Genomic DNA, 8,040 nt, shown 5'->3' with positions numbered 1-8,040 from the left:
TTCTGAGTGAAGTTGAAAGCCCTTGTGGGGTTTTGAATAGAGACATGAAATGCTCAGCTTAAAGATTTAACTAGACCACTCTTGTTCGCCTGTAGAGAATGGTCTTTGATGGAAACTAGTTCCACACCTCTCAGTTTCTTCATTTTCAGCCACATCTCTAAAGGAGAGCTCCTACCATTTCCTCTTGCTGCAGGGCTTTCCTCTGCATATTTTTGCAAATCTTCTTTAGCTTCTCTTCCTGCTGACCTCCTTCTTCCAAACCTGTCCCACAGTTGTTGAAAATCTTCCCATGCCCCCAAAGCTCCTCACCTCATTCTACCCTTAACTGATACCCAGTTTGCTTCTGTGGACACATGTGTCCTTGTCACCTCTTCAGGGAAGGTTGACCCATGTTCTACTTACAACTGAGCTAGGATTTGGGGTGTGCCCGCTTCTCCTGCCCTACTGGAAGCTTCTATAGCATAAGGTTAAACAGGAAGGGGCATAGACTGTATAGTCAGACTGGACTTGGAGCCATACTTCACCCCCTCTTACTGACTCGGTTATATTGGGCAAATTGTTTAACTTACTGACTTTGGTTTCCTCATCTGTAAACTACTTTGCCAAATTGTGAAGATTAGAGGCGGCAATGATTGTAAAATACTCATCATGGTGCCTGGTACTCAAAGAACCTTAGATTTCCCTTTCCCCTGTCCCTTGGATGTTCATATTGCCCTCCTGTCACTCATCTGGGTGGTGTGCAGGGAGAATGTGGCGTCTGATCTATCTCCTCTCTAATTCCGCTTCTGTCTCCATCCTAGGGGGTTTTAATGAGCACGTAAGGAGACCCGTTTTAGGAACGCACTATTATACCACACCTGAAGCCTTTTCAACTCCGGTAGCCACACCCTGAACTTTTTAAACACCAATGACTTGGTCTCCAATCAAAGCCTCCTCTTCCTCCACTCACCCCTTCATGGCATCTCAGCATCATGTGCACTCAGTCTCCAGGTGCTTCTTCTCCAAGCCTGACAGCTGCATCCTGGGATGCCACCTTCTCCCCTTTTGACTTAGATTTCCTCCTGTGGATCAGTCAGTGAGAGCTTTTGGTTTCGGGCAAAAGAAGCTGGCTCTAGCTTGCTGCGGCAGAAAAGGAACCTCCTAGAGAGAATGTGTAGGGTTCTTAGAACCAGTGGGAAAGCTGGAAGACAGGTTTAGAAAAGGGATGGTATCATATATTAGGTTTATCATTCAATAAATGATAAACTTCTCCTCCATCAACCTCCATGGGAGAAATATGAAGTGGATGGGCCCATGGGATTTGCTTTGGTCAATAAAGTATAGAAGGAATGCCTGTGGCCTTAAGAAGGATTGATTTCCACTCACCTCTGAGAGCTTCCTACCTCCAGCCTGGAAGGAGAATACTTTGGGGAACCTGCTATTTTCAATGTCTTTCTTTCCTTTGGGTCAGTTTTCTCAGCATACCAATATACTCTCCCATATTAAAAAACTCCAAATTCCCATGTTTCTTTTCCTGCCCTAGCTACTACCTCATCAATTTCCTTTCCTTTCATGGCCAAATTCCTCCTTTCTATACTCAATATTTCACCTTCCTCACCCCCAATGATTTCTCAACTTCCGGATCTGGAGTTTCCTCTCACCATCCCATTAAAATAATTTCTTGTGCAAGTTACCAATAAATGTCTTAATGCCAAATTCAATAGACACTTTTCAGTCCTTATTTTATCTTTCTGCTGCATTTGATCCTGTTGGTTTCTTCAGTCTTAAAACTCTTTGATGTCCTGTTTTCAATGATATCGGTCTTTTTCTGTTTTCTTCCTATCTCCCTGGCAGTTCCTTCGTAATCTGCGTTCTGTTTTTCCTCCTTTGGGGATGTGTATATTGGCACATGTACTTGAGTTATGACTTCCTTTAACATATATACACTCCTTGTCAGTAGCACACACCTCCCTCTTTCTTGAGTCCTAGATCTGTATATACAACTGCTAACTGAACATCCTTCCTGGATATCTCTTGGGCAACTAAAACTCAATATGCTCATAAATTGAACACATGATTTTCCCCTTCAGGCCTGCATCTTCCTACTTCTATACTCGATCTTACCCAAAAGGCCGAGAATGATGCATCTTCCTACTTCTATCATCAACTCAGTTACCCAAACCAAAATCTGGGATTTAACTTTACTGTTTCCTTTCCATCTCTCTTCCCCACATCCGGTCACTAGATACTATTCAGGTTGCTCCTTTTGTAGCTTTTGCCTCTGTTTTCTCCTCACCTTTTCCACACCACTGTGTTCTTTCAATTATCGTCTAAACTACTGTTGTAACTTCCTTAGGGGATCTCCTTTTTTTTTTTTTTACCAGGGTTTTCTTCACATCATCAGATGCTTTTATTTCCAAAGATAATGGGTGAAAAGATATAGGGATATATTTGTATAACTCAAAGATGCAACCATTTGTTTAAAGGATGTTGTAGTTGAAGGATGATTTCAGTTTATTCTCTGAAAATCTCAGACTCAGGTTTGTCTTTCAGACTGTCCACTTGGAATATGAAAGCTGCTGGACAGGCTTAAACACTTCAGATGTAGACATTGGGATAGTTTGCCACCAGCTAATAGATCTACCAGTAATTACTTTCTCACTTACACATAACTTTATACATTCTTGATGAGTCATCTTTGGAGAAAGTAAGCCACTGTATACAATCATAGCTGAAGGAATCAATGAGAACTCTGCTATACTGACCAGTCCCAGTCTTGGTTCAAACACTATAGACAGCAACAGCAATTAAAGTGACTTAAAAAAAATTGTGGTAAAAATCACAGAACACAAAACCTACCCTCTTAAAATTTAAGTACAGTATGTTATGGTTAACTCTATTACAAGAATTACTGAAGTTCCTCAATTCATAATTTTATTACTGGTTTCATGAAAAATATCCCATGATTGAGTCCAGGGATGTTTTGAAAATGAAATACAAGCAAGACTGGACATTGATTTCAAAGGGGCAAGTCTGGTTAAGTGGCCCTATTGATTGTAACTCCTCTGAAGGCAGAGAAAGTGTCATTCAGTCTCTGTTACTCTAATATCTGGCAAAGTGATTGGCATTTAGTAGTTGGTCAATAACTGTTGAGTAAATGCTATTGGAGACCTGGGGCTGATCCAGAGCCACCAATGTGATAAGGCAGAGCCTCAGGACTGACAGGGAGCTAAAGAGGGATGTAATTTATTAGCTATGTTGTAACCTGACTATCTGGGGGTAATCTGCTTATGTATACTTTCTCCCAGTTTAAAAACCAAAGCTTGAACTTTTAAAGGCTTCGGTTTGAAAAGTGAATCCTTTGATGGGAGAAAGTCAGCTGACCCTGCAATTTGAAGTAGCCCCCTGAGTTTCATCTTTCCTAGGCAGTAGGCTCAGTTTAATGACTCCTGTCACTGCCATACTGGCCTACATGCTTCAAATGTTCTGTCTCAATGGTCATTGGAGACTTTTTCCATGGATTTCCTTTAGCACAGCTCTGGCAAGCTGGAGGTTCATAATAGTTTTACAAACTAAAACTTCACCAGCCTTCGGCTCCAGGTAAGTCCAAGTTAATGGTAATCTCCCAATTCGGTTCTGTTCCTTCTTCAAATAGTCCCTCATTTTCCCTTTGTCCTCAGGTGGTGGTGATATTAAAAGTATTTCAACATCTGGAATGGTGAGGACATAAGACAATCAAACCAGAAGCTTAGGATATAACAGGCATTAACCCTTTAGTTTTTCCATCCTAGGAAGGTAGGTCTGGGGTAGCAGGAGGTAATAGGAGTGGAGATGAGAAGGGTGCTTGAAGCCCTGGCTAATTACCAGTGAATATGGAAATATCTCAATATTCTAACAACCAATATAGCTGGACCGGTACACATCAGATGAGTATCAGCCCTGCTTCCAGATTTTTCTGGAAGTTGTCAGTCTGTCATTCATGACTTTCCCAAGAAGCCCAGCTAGCTGTCATGTGATGGGTGCAGGGCATTGTTGCCACCAGCAAGGGAGAGCCTCTCCCATGGTTACACTGCCTTATCTGGGCATGGCTGTAGTTTCTCCTAGGTTGTTCATCTCTGGAACACTAATTCTCCCACTAGACACTATAATTGTTTCTGCTATTGCCTGATAGGCCCCGTGGTCTTCAGTGGGCATAAAATTTGCGTTGGGCATTTCTGGACCTCACCACCAAGGTCTGGAAGCCCTCATATCTGATTTTCCATATATCTATAGTAGAATCAGTGAGAATGTGTCTTGCTCCTTTTAAATTCCTTTTGTGAGAGGATCACCAAATCACTGGACAAATATTAAGGGCAACTATATAGCAGGAATAATTCCAAGTGTTAAGGTTGTGAAAAATATAGGGTCTCTGCTTTCATGAAGTTTATATTCTAGTGGGTAGAAACAGAAAACAGACAAACATATACAATGTTAGCTAATGACTGATGTATTAATAATAAGGAAAATAAAGCAGAGTGATAAGAGAATGGAGGAGGAGGTGGGGATGTAGATGCCATCTTAGATGATCAGAAAAGACCTCTGATGTCTGAGGTCTTTTACTTTTAATAAAGTAAAAGAGTCTGCAATAGGGGATATCTGGGGGGATAGCAAATGCAAAGGCCTTGTTGTAGTTTGCATGTGATTTGTGTTTTGCCGTTTTAATGAATCCAGTGTTTTTCACTTTTTACCGAATTCTGCCTTTTGCTGTACATTTGAACTCTCCCTAGTAGACAAATTTTTGTTTTTTTTTCACCTCTGTTTATCCAGAAAAGGAGAAGGAGAAGAAGAAAGGAGGTGGAGGAGCATGAGGCAACAACAATGACTATGGGAGGGGAAGGGAGGGCGTGACGCCCTTAACCCTGTTTCACTGCTTCCTGGCTCCTAGATGAAGGAGGGGGCATGACCTGTGAGTGGGCAGGTCTAGTCTAAGCAGACTTTCAATCTTGTGGGCACATTAGACATGTGTTGTAGGAATCCACACCATTTATAATTGGCAAATTCCCATGTTTTATGCACTCATTTGTGTAGTCCTGCTATAGGAAGTGTTAGCTAGGAACATGAACTGTCAGTCTCAGCTGTCAGACCCTCTGTTCAAGGTGTATGAGTAGGTCTCACCTTCACCATAGGTCTCCACCTGTCTTTTTCCATTCTTTGGAACCCTGCCTCAAGAGATGGCTATCACAGATAATAATGACTTTTTTTTTAGTACAATATCAGTATCTAATTTACACTTAACATTTTTAGCTAAGACCCTTTGCCACAGTCTCAGGCAGTATGTAAGGTAAACTTACTATGTATCTATGTACTTAATCTATAAACAATATTTGCGCAGCACTCTTAGCCAGAACTGGAGTCACTACAATGTATTATGGCTGATAAAAGTGTGTGTGTGTGTGTGGTTTCTTTATTTTTTTATAAAAATATTTGTTTATTTATTTTTGGCTGCACTGAGTCTTTGTTGCTGCTCACAGGCTTTCTCTAGCTGCAGTAAGCAGGGGCTGCTCTCCACACTCTCTAGTTGCGGCGCGCAGGCTTCTCATTGTCGTGGCTTCTCTTGCTGAGGAGCACAGGCTCCAGGTGCATGGGCTTCAGTAGTTGCGCTGCACAGGCTTAGTTGTCTCTTGGCATGTGGACTCCCCCTGGACCAGAGATGGCACCTGAATGCCCCGTGTGGGCGGGTGGACTCTCAACCACTGGACTCCAGGGAAGCCACGTGTATGTGGTTTCTGATGTCTCCAAACTTCTCTGTACTATCTCTCCTCTATAAGACCTCAAACATCTGTCCAAGGTGGCTATGGTGGGAGTTGGAGCTAGGACTTAGGAGGCACAGTGTGAACAGAATCGTCACTCTCTTCTTGTGACTAAAGCCCTCTGCTTTTGCATTGACTGCATTCTTACCTAGTTTCTTCTTTCCCAGAGAAACAGAAAGCTCTGAATCTTTATTTGGGCCAAAGTTGAATTCCCTAAAGGGATAACAGCTGGGAAATAGTATGGAGAACCTAGGGAATAGGAAGAACCTGAATGATGAGGCTTGGGTTTTAATCCCACCATGGTGGAGGCCCAGGTTTCTCTGTGCTTTCAGGGAAAAAGCATTCTCAGCTCCTGTCCTGTCTTCTTATGGCAGCACCACCTTTAACACTGGCTACTGCTACTGCTAGAAGGAGACACCAACAGGGGTGCTTGCTTAGCCATAGAAGGACTGATGACAGGAGATGGCATTCCTACTTTCTAGCACAGTGCCTTGAACCTACAAAGCAGTCAATCTTCGATCGAGAGATTTGTGATTCAGAGCAGAAACCAGAATTCTAGTAATTGGGAATGCTCCCCACTCATAAGTTTAAAATCAGCATAGAGCCTACAGAGTTTCTTTAGTTTAATATTTCAGCACTCTCCGGCCAGTGATCCTTGGAAACCCACCTATAGTTAAAGCAAAGTTGGATTTATTATTTGTTGCACCAAGGCAGAACACACATCATGTGAAATTAAAGAGTACCTCAGTGGAGAAGGCAATGGCACCCCACTCCAGTACTCTTGCCTGGAAAATCCCATGGATGGAGGAGTCTGGTAGGCTGCAGTCCATGGGGTCGCTAAGAGTCGGACACGACTGAGCGACTTCACTTTCACTTTTCACTTTCCTGCATTGGAGAAGGAAATGGCAACCCACTCCAGTGTTCTTGCCTGGAGAATCCCAGGGACAGGGGAGCCTGGTGGCTGCCGTCTATGGGGTCTCACAGAGTTGGACACGACTGAAGTGATTTAGCAGCAGCAGCAGCAAGTGATTTTGAGGAAGGTTCAGAGAAACAGGGCTTTACTCTGAATCAGATGATGTCAGGACAAGGGAATAATTCTATGACTGAGTACATTAATGAATCTTATCTAGAAGAATGGAGTGAGGCTAGAGCTATAATTGATAAAACAGTAGCAGTCACCCAAATTAGTTAGAAAAGACAGATGTTTAGTATGTTTATGGTTTGCACAGTAACAGTGTTTCTGTCTGTGCTTAGACAAGGGTCTTGTTTTTTGTTTCCTCTCATCACAGTCATAGAGTGACCTTGTGTGATGCTGGTGTTCTAAGAAATTGATTATGCTCAATAGGAAAGTATCATGGCATAGCTTCAACTGACAGGCCAGCTCCTAACAGCGCTGAGGCTTAGTTATTAGTGTCAGACCAGTTTCCTGATCCAGAGGTTTGTTTTCTTAGTGCCCCTTCCCCAAAATTTTGAGTCAGAGGAAAAGTTAGCCCATGGGATGTTAATACATTATATTCAGATTTCTTTTCTTTTTACTATTGCTGAGATTCTGCTGAGTCGGAAAATGGGCTGTGGTTGGACTAGGGGTAATCTCTCCTCATACTCCTGTTGTAGGATAAGTTATTGAATCATATGCTATGACAATGACTGTGTAGTAACATTTAGTACTCTGGACAGGGTACAGTGAACAACTGCAAAAAAAAAAAAAAGCAGTTACCAGAAACAAAATGCTTATTCACATTCGTTGTAAGTCTGGAAGTCAGAGGCCCAGATTATAAAACCCTGGCAGTGAAAACAAAAGCCCAGAATAACCCAGCTGACTCTGTTTTAGGTTTTATCTTTTAGCCATGTTCTACTACCCTGAAGGGTAACTGATGCAGGAATAAGTATTGCTGAACACAAACTACCCTGTGGCTAGCTATGAGAAAATCAAGGCCTATACGACTGTCCACAAAAACTCTGGCTAATGTATTCAAATTTAATTGGTTGAGCTTCTAAAGTAGAAGTTCGGTCATTTATAATGTCTGCTAAGGTCATGGGAAATGCCAGGCTGGATGAATCACAAACTGGAATCAAGATTGTCCAGAGAAATATCAGTAACCCCAGATATCATCCTAATGGCAGAAAGTGAAGAGGAACTAAAGAGCCTCTTGATGAAGGTTAAAGAGGAAAGTAAAGAAGCTGGTTTGCTTAAAACTCAACATTCAAAAAACGAAGATCATGGCATCTGGTCCCATCACTTCATGGCAAATAGATAGGGAAACAATGTAAA

The sequence above is a fragment of the Bison bison genome, unplaced genomic scaffold (genome assembly GCF_000754665.1).
Source record: "Bison bison bison isolate TAMUID 2011002044 unplaced genomic scaffold, Bison_UMD1.0 scf7180017864508, whole genome shotgun sequence".
Taxonomy (NCBI): domain Eukaryota; kingdom Metazoa; phylum Chordata; class Mammalia; order Artiodactyla; family Bovidae; genus Bison; species Bison bison.
Note: the sequence above shows the minus strand (reverse complement) of the source record.